Here is a 6,170-nt window from a genome sequence, read left to right on the forward strand (position 1 = left end):
CACTGCTTGCTGTAGCAAGAAGTTTTTTTCCAGGGGAGACTGCATCAGCACCGTCATTGGTCCTCAGCATCCTTCCAGACACTTCTGCTTCATGGAATCATTAGAAGGGCTGTCACCTAGGTCAAAAGTCAGGTTGCTCCTAGATTTATGTGCTGGCTACCACATAAACACTCTGATCCTTGCCTGCATTGATGAGGTCACAGCCTATGTTGGAAATGTGGATATTGAGCGATGGAGGACAGAGAGACAAAAGTATTTCTAAACGCTGCTGGACCAAGGCATGAGCCCACAAGTGGATCCTGAAGGAATTTCCTCAGCCACACATTCAGGTAAGTGTACTTTTTTTTAAGGGGAGAGGGCCCTGTATGGGGAGAGAAGATACCTAGGAAGTTTCTTTCAGGAAGGGGAGTTTCAGAGGCAACAAGAGAGGTTGGGAGCCACTGAGTGGATAAGGAGGGCTCAGAACAAAACGCTGGGGGAAACCTTTGAGAGACAGACCAATGAAAGAACGGGGTGCTGAGCCCCCCGTGGTTCTAGATAGACAGGAGGATGGGGGAGAAGCAGGCACAGAGAAGGGAGGTGGAGGATGGGCAAAGCTCCATCTGACAATTCCACCTGGAAAATTTGAGTGGCTGTTCCCAGTAACTTTGGGGGAAATGCATGGTTTGGGGATCAGCCTTTCCCCTGGGGACCCTGAGGACAGTTCTCAGGCTTTCCTCTTCCCCCAGATTTTAATCTAGTCGAGCACATATGGGTCAAATCTTGATCATGATGGGGGGGGGGGCGTGGCATTGGGCCTCACTCGCTTGAATTTTTTTCTTATTCTGTCTTTCTTAGGCAATAATTTCTCATTTTGCCTGGTCTTACATGGCCCATATGTCTCTAGCTCAGAGAGCTAAAAGCACTCTGTCATCCTTAAGCTAGGCCTTGCCACCTGCAGGTCCCTCTCCTCCTACACACACGTGCTCACACAACTGGGGCAAGCAATTAACTTCCCATAGCCCCTTTCCAGCGCCTTTTCCCCACCCCATCCTTCTCATCTTTCTGACCAGAATTAGTGCCTCCTCTCCCATTGAAAGGTTGTGGGAGAGGCATGGTCAGGGATCATGACATCTGGATAGCAGCTGGAAGAGCCCTGCCTATTTTGTGCACTCACTGTGACTCCCTGGAAGAGACAAAGGACCTGGGCGAAAAGTGCAGGAAAATGCATGAGGACTGGGGAGAACGAGGGGAGGGCTGGGTCTTGTGTTCAACGAGGTAGCCTGGGCCCGGCAGAGGCCCCAGCCCACTCAAGGCATCTGAAAACCGGTCTTCCCCAACTCCCTCTGCTCTACCTCTTCTACTCACCATTGCTATGGAATCCAGATGAGGATACACCTGTCACAGGTGCTTCCCTCATCTCCCCCTGGAACCCCACTACTCAACCCTTTCACCCATGCCCCAAAGAAGCAACCCAAAGTCTCCCCCTGTAAGTTTATTGGAGTCTGACCCAAACTCTATACTCCAGAGACAGACCTAGTTCCCAGCTCGCGCTGATGGTATGGATGGAGAAACCAAGATAGGACCAGAAGAACTGCTCCCATCTCTTCTTCTGAGAGGCAGGCAGACCTCAGCCCTATCAGAATGACCACTCCCAGGCTGAGATAAAGAACCTGAGAGGGGAAGGGCCATCACGCATACAGCTGAGACTGGGAGCAGCAATGCCACCCCACACTCTCTCTTTATCAGTGCATGCACACATAAGGGTTTCCCCCAGGATGTGCTAGGGAAGACCCCAACAGCACCTGCTGCTCATCCTCCTCCTTACCAGTGGTAATGAGTTGTCTGGGCAAGCTGCACTCCCAGGCCTGGGTTAATAGGGTTGGGTGGGAGGATAGAGATGAGAGACTTTTCCTTAGTTTCCTGCAAACCCTACCAGGCTAGAAGTGGCCTTCCTGAATCCTGCAGTCAGGCCCATGGGGTCATTTTACTGAAAACCTCCCCAGGCTGTGTGTGAGGCCACTGGACTCACTGGAACTGGGCAGGAAGAGCATGGGTGGGAAGGAGCACCCGTCATGTGCTGGGCTCTGAGAGGGGTGATGAAGGAAGGAAGGGCCATTTTCCTTGGTCTCACAGCTCCATACCACATTGACCCATAGAGGTAGATATGACAAATATGGAGGCTCTCGTGCTTGTACAGTATCCCATAATCTTACTCTCATTCCCATTCAGTCACGTGACATGTAGAGCTCAAGCACACAAATGAGACAGAAAAAAGAACTTCCCTGCAGAAATGAGTTGTCTGTGCTGTACAGCAAAATCATCAGACTTGAAGGCGCATCTTGAACCTTCTTTTGCTGAGCCAGGGGTGAGGCAAGTCTCCTGTCTGAAGGCAGGGGGATGGCTGAGATGACCCCTCAAGATCTTACCCAAGACAAGGCAGAGGGGTAGCAGTTCTACTAGAGAGGCATGAGAAGGAGAGGGCAGACAGGAGGACAGACAGACGGATGGATGGATTGGATGAGTTGGGGAGCAGGGCTGGAGAGAGAAATGGTCTCAGCTGGCTTGATGTACGTTGCCACAATGGATGGGCAGTGGCTGGGGTTTGTTTACTGGCAGCCCCCAGCCCGCTGTCGCCTGGGGAGAGGAATGGTGGCTGGCACATCAGAGGGCTCTTAGGGAAGCTCATGGAGATGATTTAGATGGGAATGAATCAGCTCCATATGGATTAAGTGTCCCCGCAAATTCCAGGATCTTATAGATGAGGGGACAGGGCAAGGGCACTGAGGGGCGGGGTGAAGGTGGGGAGAGCAGCGTGAAGCGGGTGCAGGGAAACGGGCCCGGAGCCAGGTGGAGGATGCCCTCAGGGCACAAGTGGGACCTCCTGGCACAGCGCTGCTCTTCCCTGAGCCTGTCCATCCTCCCACCCCCCGCCATTGCTCTTGCTTGGTACCAGGGTTTCGGAAAAGACCTTCTTCCCTGCAAACCCATCTTTGGAGTGTGTTTTCCGGGTGAGTTTCTGTCTGTCTCTCCTTGCCTTCGTCTCCCTCTCTTTCTCTGAGTCTGCCTGTGTCTTTCCAACTTCCGTTTCCCATCCCTTTTTATTCCCTTCCTAGTCGTTCTGTTCTGCACTGCTTCTCTCTGCCTCCTCTCCTTCCACGGTCTCCTTCCTGTCTCTTTGCTGCGTTGTCTCTTTCACTAGAGGTAAATGGCACAGGGGGGTGGTGCCCAGTGTCTAGTCTCCCCGACCCTAGCACGTGCCCTCCAGCACTGAGGGCGGGGCTGCAGGTGGGCTCCCTCTGGCTGCTTGCCCGGTGCCCTTCTCACCAGGGTCCTCAGGTTTGGAGGAGGTCGAGGGAACAAGCAAGGTGACCTGAAAAGTGACCTGTTGGTTACTAAACGTTCTTTCCCTTTCTCTCTTCCCATCCTGCCCCCAGCCTTCTCTTCTCCCAGCACAGAAGAGGTGTGGGTTGGGGCACCCACGGAGGGCGGACAACGGCGAGTTGACCAAATCACGCCATTCCCAGGAATTGGGAGGCAAAATGGGTCACTTGCTGGCAGTCTTGAGGCACCGTGACCCGACTCGGCCTCCCCCTGCCTTGAGTGGAGCCCCCAGAGTGGACCGTGGTGATGAAGCTGGCTGCCATGTGGACGGCTGGAGTCGGAGCGCGGGGTAGTCACATATGACAATCAGTTGAAATATCACAGCTGCTCTCCCCCCACCCCCACTGGTGATCTATGGGCTGCGTGCCCTGTAAAAATTATTTATCGGGGCCTCAGAGTGTCCTGATTTAGTGCCGCTGCCTCTGGGGCCGAGGGGCCTGCCCGTCCACCCGAGCCTAAGCGTTAAACGACGCTAAAAAGTTAAACGGCCAACGTTGGGGGCTCACTTGAGGAGGCGCCATAAAGCTGTCGGAGCTGCTTAAATCAGGAGCGAGGATTCCCCGGGACATCTTCTCACCAGATGCTGCAAGTCAAGGAGATTCCTCACCCCTCAGCCGCTCTCCCGTGCCCTGGGCCTGCTCAGGGCAGGCGGCCTGGGGCCCACGGGCCTGGGACGGAGTGGGAGAGGAGGCCGAGGATGGCTTCCTCCCAGCGTCACCAGGGCCTGGGACCCCGGAGTGTAAGAGGTCATTTGGTCCAGCCCTTTGCCTCTGGGCAGGGGCCCCTTTGGTTCAGATCCAATTTTTAAAGACTTCTTGGGAAAGGCAAGGCTGCGGCTTCCTCCTCTGGCCAGTGTGGGAAAACCCTTTGCGGGGGTCTCATTTCAATCTGTTTCTGTCCTGTGAATCCACTCCTTGTTCTAGCTCCAAGGCAGGAGCTGGAACTCAGCGTCCTCCCACTCGGGTTTGGAGAGGGTGCTCCGTCCAAGCCAGCCTCTGGCCTCTGGCCTCCTTCAGCCCCCTCCCCCTTCCCATCCCCCACCAGCATTGCTCCCTCAGGAACAGAGGCCCACCCTCTGATCACTGCCCACCACCGGCGCTCCCCTGGGTGCCGGCACACGCTCAGCTTCGCAGTGGCTTTTTCCAGCAGAACCCCAGGCCATGCTGTCACTGCCCAGCCGCCAAGCGAGAGGGAAGGTGGGTCACCACTGGCTGTCTAATGTGCCTTCTTTCAGCAGCAATAAAATTTGCCTCTTACAACCTTCGCTGGGGTCCCTAATATTTGCCCGGTTGTAGATCTCCGGTGATTTATGGACAGAAATTGCTCATACACGGCCATAAAACCTTAGTTGGGCTGGGGAGGAGGTGCATGAGGTGGACATGGATGGACGAAGAGGATCAGAAGTGGAGACATTCCACTGAGCACCCTAACTTCGATCCCAAGTCCCAGGACAAGAGCCTGGGTGTGGGACCCTTGGGGCAAGGACGGAGGGAAGAGACCCGAGGGAAGCCCTTCAAGCCTCTCAGAAGATACTATGGGGCTGTCTCACCTGGTTGCCCCGGCGATTCGTTCTGTGGCCTTGGGTGAATCACTCGGCTGCTCTGTGCCATGGCCTCCCATGGCTAAGGGGAGAAAAATGACACCTACCCAAGCTCCCTCCTTAAGTTGTCATGAGCATCAAATGTGGAAATGCATAGAGAATCAATCAGTGCTTTGTAGATGAAAGGGGTTGTGTACCATGGGTGCCACCCCCAGATGGGCAGTTTAGAAGGCCTAATCTGGGCTGGCTACTTTGCCTGATTATCTCGAATCCTGACAGGAACCCTGCCATGTAGTTATTACTGTCACCATGTTACAGATACAAAAACAGATTCAGAGGGGTTTGCACAGGTCTTTAGTGCTAGAGATGGGATTCAAACCCAGGCCTAAGCCCAGAGCTGATTCCCTTTCCACACATCAACAGGAATTCCTGGCAGCAGGAAGGATAACAGGTAAGGCATTAAGGGGGACTTCTAAATATTTGGGGTCGTCAGGGCAGCTGGCTGAATTGGACTGTGGCTCTTCTCTCCCTGGTCCCTCCCACGCCCCAGAGTGCAGGGCCTACCCTTCCCTCGACGCTTCTGTTCCAGTTCCCGACTTGAGGCCCCTCAGTGTAGTTCCAGCTGCTATCCCCCCAGCCCCCAGAGAAGCGGCTCCCAAAGTGGAAGGTGGAAATCTGGGGCTTTGTGGGAAGCCAGAACCCTCCAGCCAGGAGAAACAGATCCTGGGTGGGTCAGGGGAGGAGCAGCCTCTGTGGTTACAGGTGGAAGCCACAGGCCCAGAGCCCCGGCCCAACCCCACCAATGAACCCTGGCCTCTGGCTATCCCTCCCTCAACAGGGCGCTCCCCATTCCCCCTGGGTGCCTCTTCCCTTCCATGAATTCCCAGTCTTCTTCCCGCCACCCCATGTCCCCTCAGTGTCCAGCTGTCTGTCCCCTCTGGTGACCTCACACTCTCCTTCTCTTCCACAGCATCCCTTGGAGAGCTCCTGGCCGTCCCTTCTGGTTTTTCTACCCTCTCCCTCCCACCTACAGTGTCCCTCCAACCCCTGACTGCCCCTTCCCTCTGCCATGACCCCTAGCTCTCTTCTGCCCTATCCCCTTATCTCCTCAGCCCTTGACTGTCCCCTCTAGTTGCCCACCATTCCCTCCCCCTTCCTAGTAACCTCCAGCCCCTGGTCCCTCTTCTTTCCATGACCCCCCAATCCTTTCTCACTTGCTCTCCAGGACCACCAGTCCCTGCCCCACCCTTTGTCCCCTTCTTGTGAC

General features: G+C 55.1%; 1 long non-coding RNA gene across 1 annotated transcript; it reads left to right on the forward strand.

The window, feature by feature from the left end:
• The first annotated feature begins 1,978 nt into the window (after window positions 1–1,978).
• Window positions 1,979–4,754, forward strand: LOC143642469 (uncharacterized). The gene is made up of 3 exons (XR_013155675.1): window positions 1,979–2,347; window positions 2,936–2,990; window positions 3,417–4,754. It is a non-coding gene; the product is annotated as an uncharacterized LOC143642469 (long non-coding RNA).
• Window positions 4,755–6,170: the final 1,416 nt, after the last annotated feature.

This window comes from Tamandua tetradactyla, chromosome 7 (genome assembly GCF_023851605.1).
Source record: "Tamandua tetradactyla isolate mTamTet1 chromosome 7, mTamTet1.pri, whole genome shotgun sequence".
Taxonomy (NCBI): Eukaryota; Metazoa; Chordata; class Mammalia; order Pilosa; family Myrmecophagidae; genus Tamandua; species Tamandua tetradactyla.